The 14,373-nt window shown below is 38.5% G+C and overlaps 1 pseudogene; it reads left to right on the forward strand.

The window, feature by feature from the left end:
* The first annotated feature begins 11,526 nt into the window (after positions 1 to 11,526).
* On the forward strand, positions 11,527 to 11,641 carry LOC141680224 (small nucleolar RNA R71; annotated as a pseudogene).
* Positions 11,642 to 14,373: the final 2,732 nt, after the last annotated feature.

A 14,373-nucleotide genomic window follows, 5' to 3' on the forward strand; every position in this document is an offset into this window, starting at 1 on the left:
CTTCTTATGTTTATTTTGATCTTCTTTCCTTTCAATCAGCCGCCTTCCTTATCTGAACGTCTCTTTATGTCCTGATATTATGTCCTGATAAATATCTCCTGATAACTAAAGTTCTGACAACTTAAGTTCTGATATCTTAAGTCCTGAATTCAGTATAAGTACTGATTTCCAGTTAAGTCCTGATTTGTCCTGTTAAGTAAGATCTGAAAACTAAACACAAATCATATTAGACATGACATCACAAATATATCTAACATAAAATATGAATTTTTATTCTTGATGTTGTTTGTATGATTTGATGGCATAATCATGTAGATCTTTTCATCCTGGTCATTTTGGTATATTATATGATGAATTTGGAGCTCAATAACATATAAAAAATTTAGTTTAATTCTCGGAATAATAAAATTAGGGTTTACAATTAGTTTGAATATTCTTAATTGAATTTGGGCAATTCTTTATTGAGGGTTATCTGTTGAAATTGATCACATGAATGACTAGATCGTGAAGGAGGAAGAGGGAGACTCTAAAATTACAGTTTAGCCCCCTGCTTATTGTAAAACTTACATTTTTAATAATTCAGTTTTAAAAACTTGCAAAAACCAGATTGTTGTTTTATTTATTTTCAAAAATAATATTCTATTTATATTTGTTTTCAGAAATTGATTTTTATTTATTTTAAAATTTTCCAAAATTCATTATTTATTTCTGAAAATTATTTTAATTACAAAGTAAATCTAAATTATTTAATTAATTAATTTTAGTTGATAATTAATTATTTTATTGATCAATTAATTTAAATATTAATTGATTAATTAATTTAATTAGTTAATAATTAATATTAATTGATTTAATATTTAGATTTAATTATTTATTTTTGATTTAAAAATCCTGAAAAATAGTTTCGAGTTTTAAAATATTATTTAAAATTATTTTCAAGGCTCAATAATTATTATAAAATTATTTTAAAGTCAGATTCGGGTGTTCGAACCCTATTATTTAATTATAAAATAATTCGGAGTCCCGTTTTAATCCCGAAAAATGTTCAAAAATTCGTATTAAATACATGGAAAATTATTTTGACTCTGAATCTTCTTTGAAAAATTATTTTGATCGAATATCTTGCGTGCTATGTGGTACGTGCTATCTGATTGATGTGTTATATGCCTATGTGGTTATTGTTTGACTGTTTCAGTCATAACTTTCAATCCGTAAATCGGATTTGGGTAAAATGAAGGATAGATAAAAGCTTATGACGTCTGTGTGATGATTAGAATGATATCAGATTGAGTATTGATAGATACTTGTGATGCTTAGAAGAGTAAGCGAGGCATAGAGAAGAAGTCCAGTGATCAGTAAATAGAACTAAAGTGTAGAAAAAGAAAGCAAATGATTGATGAATAGAGGCAATGCATAGAAAAAGAAGGAAAGTGATGGAAATGTAAAACTATTAAATGGGTGCAAGTAAAGTTGGAAATCATCGGTGATAAGGCAAGTACTTCTGAACCTTTCTTCAAGATATATTGTAAATATTTTTGAACTTTCTCATAACACGTTACTATTATTCTAAATAACTCTTGTTTTATATTGCAAACGCTTTAAACTATTCAACCTTGAACCCTGATTCTTATTGATTTTGAGCCATAAGCCTTACTCTTCATAAACCATTGATTGTTGAATTCTCAGATATGAGCCAAACACATACGATACTACTCCACAAATACATATCTACCACATACTGATTTCTGATATTGAATTGCTTGACATACCAATCCTTATTCCTTGTTTAATAGGAGACCACTCCTTGGAACCCTTGAACCCTTGGTCTTCTACTTTCTGATTCTTTCCTTGATTGAAAGCCAATCTTTCTGAATTCCTTGTTATACCTTCATGGCTTTGTTAATCACCCTATGTTTCAAGATAAATATTGTTTATGATTCAGCTTATTGATTTACATTGGTTATCATTTTGAATTATTTTAGAATTGGATGGTTTTATAAAAGTGGACCAGATTCGTGGCCGGACCAGATTCATGGTCATAGTAGGTCAATGCGTGCCTTGGATCCAGTATATAGAGCAAAGCTGGGAGCCTTGCTCGGGGTTAGTGCGTGACTGATCAGCAACCTAACCTTGGTTTTTAAAATGAAAAGTGAATATCCAATTCTAATCATTGCTATTCAGAAACTTGATTCTTCTGAATCATTTCAATTGGTTATTGTTTAACCTCAGTTATTGCTATTATGACTTGCTTAGCTAGTTAGCTCACTCTTGCAAATCTTTTTATGTTTTCAACAGTTAAAAAGGAAATTGTTGGTAACGAGGATTTCTAGTCCAGTGTGTGCCTAGGATTCCAGGTTAAGTTGGATCGAGCTAGCAGGAGCTTTATATTGTAGATGCGTTATGCAAGATTGTAAGAATTATATCATTATCAGATGTAAGTTGAACTTGTTGGGATTTGGTACGATGTATTAAAAGATAAGGTTGTGGCTTGTTTTCATACTTGAACCTGCTGCGATCCATGGTTGTGAAAAGAAGGGTCAATGCATATAATATTTTATATACATGTTTATATGTTGTGTGTGCAATTAGGGCGGAAAACACGCGCTAATAATACACGCAAGTATACGTGTTCGCAAGTAATATAGAATACTTTCTAGTTCGTTCCCACAGAGACTCAGACTAATTATGTTCAATTAACACTTACTCACCAATGTATAATTACTCCTGAATGTCAAGACAATAACACTTAATTTTAATTAACTAATTATTAACTAGAATTAACTACGAGAATTAAGCACTTAATTGACACTTGAATTAACAATATTAAATACACATGAGATCACAACTTCATTACTATTTCCTTCAATAGTCATTATTATTACCCTTAGCATGTAACGGTGATGATATTAATCGAACAACACGAAACTGATAAAAGCCAACTTTCATTATACTAATACCATTCTACCAAGCATCCACAATTAAGATATAAGTTGAATAGGCATCAATTATGTTGAGACCCTATATATCTACAGAATTTGACAACATAACGATTTAAGCACAAGTTATTCCTTATGATTACACAGGGCAAGTAAAACGGTTAGAGCTATCCACTAATCATGCATACACATACATGAACCTATGCTAGCATGGCAAGTTCTAAACCTCAAGATCCACTGTCGCTTTACAAGAGATTAACACCCTATCTTATATGTTCGCGACACACATAAGACGAATAAGCACAACCAATACTAGATATCATACAATCATCACACACTAAGGTATTATACAACTAACTAAAGAATTCCATAGCAAATCCGTTACGACCCCATGATCACGATTAGCCCATGATTGAACTCATCGTCATCATGGGTTTATATGAAAACATGATAATAACACATGAGAATAACTAATTAAACTACTTATATTAAACCAGAGTACGTCACAAGAGTAAATAGGTTCAAAGCAAAGAAAACTAGCATCCACTGTTACAACAAAATAAAGAATCACAAGAAAGCTATGCTTCCTCTTCGTTACGGTGTGCTAAAACGGTCTTCTTCCTTATCTCCTTGCTCCTCGATTGAAACAACGATTCAACACACGTGAAACGTCTCTGAAAACTACTTATATAGAAGCCCCACAAAACCCAGCTATCTTAGAAGTTGGAAGCTCAACATAATTAGGAGTCTAAAAATCAGTATCTTTTTTTACGACCCTGAGCGGCCGCTCAGCAATCCTGAGCGGGCGTTCAGCTTCCTGAGCGGTCGCTCAGCAGAGCTGAGCGGGCGCTCAGACCCTTTTTGGAAAATACTCTGTTTTGCTCCCGTTCTTTGCTGCATTCTGCTCCTATCTTCCCACTCCCAATGCCAAACACATACTGAGGCTTATTCTTGATGAAATCTCTCCACAAATGCAAGTAATACCCTGAAATGCACAAATACAAGAAAAACACATCAAATACACAAAATAATTGATTTCAAGACATCAATTCAAGCCATTATAAGACGTTCTAAGTGGTATAAAATGCCACTTATCACACCCCCAAACTTAAATCGATGCTTGTCCTCAAGCGTCACACACTCAAAAATAAAATAAAAACATGCATGAATGCAATCTATATGAAATGCAGCGATCCCCCTCACTATGACTAAACCAACCAACTCATGACATCTCAACAAATGCAATTAGGCGAATAAAGATCAATCAAATCATGCAAACTAACATGCAACCAGAAATGTGGTGTGTGTGGATGCTTAACAGATATGCTTCGCAACTAGATCAATTATCATAACTCGACTATCCTCAAGGCAATCACATGATTATACGAAGAATAAATTTCTAGGCACAAAATGACTTATAACACTTCAAGATTACTGGAGCTTATTACGGAATCATGCTTATTATTTAACACAACAATAATGCTTATTTGACCGTGCAATGAGTGAGGTCCATAAAAGACATGCAATGGCACCCATTTAACGAGCGTTAGGTTAGCGGATCCCAGACTATAAAAGCCTTAGGTCACTAGGCACAAAGTCCCCTAAGAACTTAATAACTCGAATACCAAAGATCCCACTCGTGATCAATTATGCATTAACTCTTTATTTTATTATTTATTTTTTTTTCTTTCTTTTTTTTAATTTTTTTTCTAAATTTCTGAGCAAGTGCGTTTCGCTCCATCTTGCTCAACCCTAGACTACTCGTATAAAAATACGAGCCGGCTACTAGCCATTTGACGCCTAGCCACACTTAGCAATGAATTCTAATTTTTTTACTCCATTTTTTTCTTTTCATGCCTTTTATCACTAAGAACCTATTATAAATTCTAAGCATAATCAATAGATTAACCTCAAAAACCATCAAACCATGACAACAATCTAGTCCTTAAGCATTCTCTAAGACTTAGTGAATTACAAGTGTTTCTAGCATGCACGTCAGCCTACAAGACTCAACATCACTCTAACGCTATCACTACACTCTCATCAATATCACAAATCAATTGGTAAAGCAATGCAAAAGGGATCATGGTAAATGTATGAGCTAAATGGCATGATAAATAAAGCTATAAAAAAAAACTATATGGCAAAAATATGCAGTTATATGAATTAAACTATCATGAATATGCAACTATATGACACACACACAAAATATTCCTTAACTACCACCCCCAAACTTAAAATCTTCACTATCCCCAGTGAATGTAGTAGAAAGGAACACAGGGTATACCTACTCGGAGAAATCATCATCATCACCCTCAGAGGGTGGAGTATCAGGAGGTGGATACGCAGAGTCCTCACCAAAAACGTGCCACTGGATGTCAGCCCCAAGGCCTCTAAAAGCAGTCCCAAGTGCAAGGGTGAGCTCCTGAGCAAACCTGCTTTGCGTCTCGTACATGGCATCCATCCTCCTCGACATCCTCCTATACTTGGTATCAGCCATCCCAGCACCCTCCTGAGCTCTAGAAGAGCCTGCCACATCACGCCCTGGTCTCGCCATGGTGGCACCAGCTACTGGACGCCCTCCTGGAAGACGATAACCCAGCCCATGCTCCTCGGGCTCTCCACCAGTCCACTCCTGCATCGTATTCAGAGTCCCGGAATCAATAGGAGCGGCCGGCATCTGCAACTGCTCATGAGAAGGCCACTGAACTCCCACTGCTCGGCAAAGCTTTATAACTGTAGATGCATAAGGGATGTTCATGTGCTTCGCTCCCTTCAAAAACTTCAGAATTCCTTGGTAGATGAACTCACCAAGGTCCACATAGTACTCCTCATTCGAAATACCCCATAACAACTGTGCTCGCTCAATTGTAATCTTATGTGCATGTGAAGTAGGCAGAATATTAGCACAAATAAAGACATTCCATGCACGGGCATACCTATTCATCGCAATCACCGGAATATGACGATACTCGTTAGTCCCAGTCTTGAACGTCCAAACCGTGCCCGGCCTACAGAGAGTAGCACAAATCAAATCCAAGTCAAAATCAGTCTTCTCATTCCAATTCTCCTCCATGGGCTTCCTCTGGCGCTGCCCAATCACACGGCGAATCGCCTCAGGATGATAATCCACCGTCAGCCCCCGCACAACAGAAAACCCATTCTTTTCAGCTTTCGCGTTCGCATAGAACTCGCGAACCACACTCATCGGAACCGTCTCTGGTGACTCACAGAAAGAAATCCAACCCTTTTCAGCAATCATTGGCAATAACTCACCATCCCTCCCCGATGGTAAGAATCCCCTCTCCTTCAAAATCGGCTTACCCAGAAGCCTAATATACTCCTCCTCAGTAGCCCTATCAGACAAACGAGGCCTCGCAGCAGTACCCCTCGAAGAATCAACAGTAGGAACAGTGCTGCTACTATCAATCGTCCTGGATCTCTTGGGTGCCATTGAAACTGAGAAAAAGTGCTTAAGATTTGTGTTTTTGAATGTGAGAGAGAGAGTTTAAGGTTGAAAGTGTATGGGGTAGTATTTGGAATAGTTGTATGTATATATAGGGTAAAGATTAGGGTTAAAATTTGGTTAGGAGTGGGGTTGAGGGTTAAAAATGTGGGTTTATGGGAAAAGGATTCGTGGGTAGTGGGTTTGTGTTTGTATTTTTGTATTTTCTGATTTTTTTATGTTTTTATTAGGCTAAAAAAATTTTAGGTAGTAAGGCCCTGAGCGGTCGCTCAGCTTGCTGAGCAGGCGCTCAGGGACCTTCTGGAAAAAATTTTTCTTGGCCTGGTTTTTCAAATTGTTTTGTGGTTTTGGATAGGTTACTAACTTCTAAGGGTTCCTATAGTCACAAATCATGGGTTGCCTCCCAAGAAGCGCTTCTTTTTCGTCATTAACTTGATGTAGGGTACTTCGCTCAAGTTGACAATAAAATGACACTAACCACTTCCCGGTTTGCCGTGCCCCCATAGTAATGCTTCAAACGCTGACCATTAACCTTGAATGCTTGGCCCGGATCATTCTCAAAAATCTCCACCGCTCCATGTGGAAACACAGTTTTGACAATAAAAGGTCCAGACCACCTTGATTTCAACTTTCCTGGAAAAAGTCGGAGACGAGAATTGAATAAGAGGACTTGCTGCCCCGGCATGAATGACTTATGATATAGCTTCCTGTCGTGCCACCTTTTCACTTTTTCCTTGTACATTTTGTTGTTCTCGTACGCTTGGAGTCGAAATACATCAAGTTCATTTAACTGAAGCATTCGCTTCTTTCCAGCTGCATCTAGATCAAGGTTCAACTTCTTCAACGCCCAATAGGCCTTATGCTCAAGCTCCGCAGGTAAATGACATCCCTTACCATAAACAAGTTGAAACGGGGACATCCCAAGTGGAGTCTTGTATGTTGTTCTGTAAGCCCAAACAGCTTTATCGAGCTTTAAAGACCAATCTTTCCTTGACGGACAAACAACTTTCTCTAGAATGCGCTTCATCTCTCTATTAGACACTTCCGCTTGACCATTCATCTGCGGATGATAGGCAGTAGCAACACGATGATTCACATTATAGCGCTGCATCATAGAAGTGAACTTACGGTTGCAGAAATGCAACCCCTCATCACTTATGATTACTCGTGGCGTTCCAAACCTTGTGAAAATCTGCTTATAAAGAAAATTCAACACTATCTTTGCATCATTCGTCGGTAGAGCCTTGACTTCTACCCATTTTGAGACATAATCGACTGCCAGCAAGATGTACTGATTATTGCAGGATGAGACAAATGGTCCCATGAAATCGATTCCCCAAACATCAAAGACCTCGACTTCAAGCATCACATTTAACGGTATCTCATCCTTCCTCGTAAGATTCCCCACTCTTTGGCAACGATCAAACCTTAAAACGAACTGATGAGCATCCTTAAAAAAAGTAGGCCAGAAAAAACTTGCTTGCAGAATACGAGCTGCCATCTTCTCACCATCATGATGTCCACCATAAACTGTGGAGTGGCAGTCTCGTAATATCCCCTCCGTCTCACAGAATGAGATACATCTCCTGATGATCTGGTCAGCTCCTTTTCTAAAAAAATACGGTTCATCCCACATATACCACTTCACCTCATGCAAAAACTTCTTCTTTTGAGCTGTATTCATATTAGGAGGCATTATATTATTGACAAGATAGTTCACAATATCTGCGAACCATGGCTCTTCCTCCTGAACTACGAACAACTGCTCATCCGGAAAAGATTCGTTGATCAATGTCTTATCATGTGAAGTAGAATCGGGATTCTCCAATCTAGAGAGATGGTCATCTACTTGATTCTCAGTACCTTTTCGATCCTTGATCTCTAATTCAAATTCCTGTAGCAAGAGCACCCAACGAATAAGTCTAGGCTTCGAATCCTTCTTGGAAACCAAATAGCGAATGGCCGCATGATCAGTGAACACTGTCACCTTTGTCCCAAGCAAATAAGATCGAAATTTTTCGAAACCAAAGACTATAGCCAAGAGCTCCTTCTCAGTAGTGGTGTAGTTCATTTGAGCTCCATTTAAAGTCTTACTAGCATAGTAGACCACATGAAAGAGATTATTCTTGCGCTGCCCAAGAACTGCGCCCACCGCATAATCACTCGCATCACACATCATCTCAAAAGGCTCTGTCCAATCAGGTGCCGTAATAACTGGTGCAGTTATCAAACTCTTCTTGAGAGTCTCGAATGCACAACGACTTTGATATCTTCGAGAAGTCCTTGATGAAACGCCGATAAAAACCCGCATGACCAAGAAAACTACGGATTCCTTTCACAGAAATAGGTGGTGGAAGATTTTCAATGACTCCCACCTTGTCTTTGTCCACCTCGAGACCCTTGCTAGATACCTTATGCCCAAGAATAATGCCTTCACGCACCATAAAGTGACATTTTTCCCAATTGAGCACCAAATTAGTTTCCACACACCTTTTGAGCACCGCACGAAGATTGTTCAAATATTCATCATACGAATGTCCAAAGACGGAGAAGTCGTCCATGAACACTTCAACATTATTTCCAATCATATCAGAGAATATAGCCATCATACATCTCTGAAAAGTGGCAGGTGCACCACATAAGCCAAATAAAACTCTGCGAAAAGCAAACGTGCCAAATGGACTTGTGAAGGTAGTCTTTTCTTGATCCTCTAGTGCAATACATATCTGATTATACCCCGAATAGCCATCCAGAAGACAATAATACTCATGATCGGCCAACCTGTCAAGCATCTAATCAATAAATGGAAGAGGGAAGTGATCCTTCCTCGTGGCCTTGTTCAACTTTCTGTAGTCCATGCATAACCTCCATCATGTGACTGTTCGAGTGGGGATGAGCTCGTTCTTCTCATTTGCTACCACAGTAATACCTCCTTTCTGACGTACACATTGCACGGGGCTCACCCAAGAACTGTCAGAAATAGGATATATGATTCCTGCATCCAGCCACTTCAGAATTTCTTTCTTCACCACTTCTTTCATGATAGGCTTAAGTATTCACTGTTGCTCCACCATTGGCTTACTACTTTCCTCTAGCAGAATTTTAAGCATACAGTACGAAGGGCTGATCCCCTTTATGTCTGCTATAGTCCATCCGATAGACGATTTGAATTCTCTCAAGATCCTCAAGAGCTTGTCCTCCTCACTACCTGAAAGGTCAGATGTAATAATAACAGGTAAAGTAGATGCATCACCTAAAAAAGCATACCTCAAGTGTTCAGGCAATGGTTTAAGCTCTAAAGTAGGTGCTTCCTCAATAGATGGTTTAAGCTTTCCTTCAGCATTTTTGAAGTCAGAAGTACTAAGAGATTCAAATGGCATGTCTAGATTTCGCCTCCAAGGAGAAGCATTTAGATATTGTAGTTGCTCATTGCCATCCTCATCATCACTGTCAAACTCCCCCACTAAGGCTTTTTCTAATGCATCAGACATTAGCATATAATCAAGTTCTGAAGTTACCGCAGAATCAATCAAATCCACCTTTAAGCACTCCTCGTCTTCTAGTAGGGAATTTTATCGATTTGAACACGTTGAATGTCACATCCTGATCCTGCACCCTCATAGTAAGTTCTCCTTTCTGCACATCTATCAAGGTACGGCCTGTAGCCAAGAAAGGTCTCCCCAATATTATGGGAATATTCATATCTTCTTCGAAATCCAGCATAACAAAGTCTGCAGGAAAGAAGAGCTTATCCACCTTTACTAGCACATCCTCCACTATACCTCGTGAGTATGTAATAGAATGATCAGCCAATTGTAGAGACATGTAGGTGGGCTTTGGATCAGGCAAATTCAACTTTTTGAAGATAGACAACGACATCAGATTGATGCTTGCTCCCAAATTGCACATGCATTTGTCAAAAGACAACTTGCCGATAGTGCAAGGAATGGTGAAGCTACCTGGATCTTTAAGCTTTGGAGGTAATTTTTGTTGCAGCACTGCACTGCACTCTTCCGTTAGAGCAACGGTCTCAAGGTCATCCAGTTTCACCTTGAAAGAATACTCTTTATAAATTTTGCATAACTAGGCATTTGCTCCAGAGCCTCAGCGAAAGGTATGTTGATGTGAAGTTTCTTGAACACCTCCAGAAACTTACCGAACTCCAGTTTTTGTTGTTGCAATCTCTTAGGGAAAGGTGGTGGAGGATAGAGTTGTTTCTCCCCTGTATTACCCTCAGGCAGAGTGTGTTCAACAGTAGTCTTCCTTGGTTCTGCCGCTTTCTCCTTTTGCTTAGCTTCTTCATCACCAACTTCAGCTTCCCCGTCTTTTGCTTTTTCAGCATCAACAACTTTTCCAGACCTTAAGGTAATAGCCTTGTCTTTCTCTTTAGCTTCCTTTCTGCCTGGCACTTTAGTATCACTGAGAAGTGTGCCAGGTTGACAATTGAGCACTATATTGGCTATTTGACTGATTTGATTCTCCAAGGTCTTGATAGAAACAGCCTGACTTTTGCACAACAGCTTGAGTTCCTCGAAATCAGCACTAGAAGGTGGAGCTGCACCTCCTAGTTGAGGATATGATTGCCTTTGAGCATAATGCTGTGGTTGCTGGAATCCAGGTGGATTAAATTGTTTACTTATGCCTTGCTGATATGGTTGCTGAATAGCATTTTGATTATTGCTCCAACTGAAATTGGGATGATTTCTGTTGTTAGAATGATAAGTAGCTGGCACAGGCTGCTGCGGTCGCTGATAATTGTTCACATACTGAACATATTCATTAACAAGGGAACACTGATCCGTAGCATGAGAACTTGCACAAAGCTCACATACCATAGCTATCTGATTGACTCCATAGGTGGCTAGAGAATCGACCTTCAAAGACAGCGCTTGGAGCTGCGCTGCAATAGCTGTAGCTGCATCAACTTCCAGAATACCTGCTACCTTCCCAGGCATCATACTTTGAGTTGGGGTTTGATGCTCATTTGCAGCCATAGTCTCAATAAGATTATAAGCCTCAGTATAGCTTTTGGCCCACAAGGCGCCTCCAGCTGCTGCATCGAGCATGGGCCGAGATTGGGCCCCCAAACCATTATAGAAACCAGTGATCACCATCCAGTCAGGCATACCATGATGTGGACACTTTGTCAAAATCTCCTTGTAGCGCTCCCAAGCTTCGCACATAGATTCTGTAGGCTGCTGCGCAAACTGGGTAAGAGTACTCCTCATAGCTGCAGTCTTCGCCATTGGATAGAACTTTACCAGAAACTTTTGCGCAAGATCTTGCCAAGTAGTGATGGACCCGGCTGGTTCAGAATGTAACCAGTCCTTAGATTTATCCCTCAGAGAGAATGGGAAAAGCCTCAGCTTGATAGCCTCATCAGTCACACCATTATATTTGAAAGTACTACAGATCTCGACAAAATTCTTGATGTGCATGTTGGGATCTTCAGTAGCAGTACCTCCAAAAGAAACAGAATTCTGCACCATCTGAATAGTGCCCGGCTAGATTTCAAAAGTGTTAGTCTGAATAGCCGGATGAAGGATGCTTGACTGAATGCCATCAATTTTAGGCCGAGAAAAGTCCATAAGAGCTGGATCTGCCGGAATTATACGATCACCCATGATTACTGGTTCTTTCTGCTCACTCTCTGTATCCGAATCTTCAAAATCTATCTTCTCCAGAATACCAAGAACTTTGTTTGTCTCCTCAGCCGTATCTAAAGTCCTCTTGCGAGTACGAGAACGTGTTTGCATAAACGCTCGCTAAGGTACCTGAAACACAACCAGAAACAATAAGTAACACGTCTTAATCAATGAGTCCTAATGATCACTGATGGTAAGTACATAAACTAAACAAATACGCCGAGTCCCCGGCAGCGGCGCCAAAAACTTGTTAGGGCAGAAAACATGCGCTAATAATACATGCAAGTATACGTGTTCGCAAGTAATATAGAATACTTTCTAGTTCGTTCCCACAGAGACTCAGACTAATTATGTTCAATTAACATATACTCACCAATGTATAATTACTCCTCAATGTCAAGACAATAACACTTAGATTTGATTAACTAATTATTAACTAGAATTAACTACGAGAATTAAGCACTTAATTGACACTTGAATTAACAATATTTGTTAGGAATATGTGTATTAGTTTGATGATAAGTTAAGCAAAACACTTAAGTAGAAATCTAGTGTTTGTAGCCTCAACGGATAAGACCATCTTGGCTATCCGTTGAAGGAATAGCTTTACTTAGCAATAAGTTTAGTATTGTAGCACATTTGACTCTCTGGTATCAAGCTGTAATTCTTAGATGTTGTTAGGAAATAATCAGTCATGTTGACTAGTAATGGATGTACAAATAGGAGGGCTAATTGTAAATATTTCATGCCTTGTAATTTTGTATAAGTGAAGAAGTGTCAACGGATATTGAAGACCTTCAACGGATAAGAAATAATGCTTCAACGGATAATATCCATCAACGGATAAATGCTTCAACGGATAATATCCATCAACGGATAAGTGCTTCAACGGATAAAGACTTCAACTGATAATGCATCAACGGATAAAGCTTCAACGGATAAAGCTTCAACGGATAAGGCATCAACGGATGCTTAGTTCATTAGCAGTTGATAGTGACAATTCACAAGCTGACAGAGGCACATGGATTGACAGAGACATACTGGAATGTGGAAGCCTCTAGGAGGAATCAAGAAAATGCAGCATTTCCATTCTGATGCAAACAAGGAAGTATTCAAAGATTTACAGATTACTCTAGATTGTATTGGATAGAGAAATGAAGAAGAAACATGTGAAGAATCTTTTCAATTATATTTTACAGTTTGTCTTCACTTGTAAACTTGGTGATATATATAAACCAAGTAGCAGCTAGTAATTAGATATGAATTTTCCTTGAGCTGTTTAGAAATATCAAAAGAGAAAATCATCTAGTTTGTACTAGGAAGCAACTGTGATTTAATTCTTTGAATCACAGATTTTTCTGAAATAACACATCTCTGGTGGAACAACAAATCCACCAGAAAAGTTTTTTTTCTTTGTGTTCATTACATTTGTGTTTGAATATATATCTGTCTGCATCAGCTTCAAGCAATTCACACACATTTGATCACTCAAACACTTAGCCTTAGAAACTGCTCAAAACTTGAAAAAGTTTTGAGATTTACATTCAACCCCCCTTCTGTAAATCTCATTGTTAGTCCACTGGGAATAACAATTGGTATCAGAGCAAGCTCTTAACATACAAAGAGTTTAAAGATCTATTCTGCTAACATCATGAGTGCACAGAAGAATCCTCCTGCTAACATCATGAATAGGAAGGATATTGGTGTAAAGATCCCAGTCCTGGAAAAAGAAAATTTTCATCACTGGAAAGTGAAGATGCATTTACATCTTCTTTCTCAAGATGAAAGCTACATCAACTGTATTGAAAATGGTCCTCACATCCCTCACAAAGTAGCCACAGCTGCTACTGCAACAGTTGCTATTGGACAGTCCATTCCCAAGCCAAAAGCAGAATGGACTATTGAAGACATGGAAGAAATCCGCAAGGATAAGAGAGCCATGAACATTTTGTTTAATGGCTTAGATCAAGATATGTTTGACAATGTCATCAATAGCCAAACGGCAAAGGAAGTTTGGGATACTGTACAAATCATCTGTGAAGGTACTGAGCAGGTCAGAGAAAACAAGATGCATCTTCTTATTCAACAGTATGAATATTTTCACTTTGAAGAAGGTGAATCACTAAATGATACCTTCAACAGGTTTCAGAAACTGTTGAATGGATTGAAGCTGTATGATAGAGTGTACCAAGTCAAGGATTCCAACTTAAAATTTCTAAGGTCTCTGCCAAAGGAGTGGAAGCCCATGACTGTCTCTTTGAGAAATTCTCAAGATTATAAGAACTTCACACTTGAAAGATTATATGGAATTCTGAAGACTTATGAA

This window comes from Apium graveolens, chromosome 1, assembly GCF_009905375.1.
Source record: "Apium graveolens cultivar Ventura chromosome 1, ASM990537v1, whole genome shotgun sequence".
NCBI lineage: Eukaryota > Viridiplantae > Streptophyta > Magnoliopsida > Apiales > Apiaceae > Apium > Apium graveolens.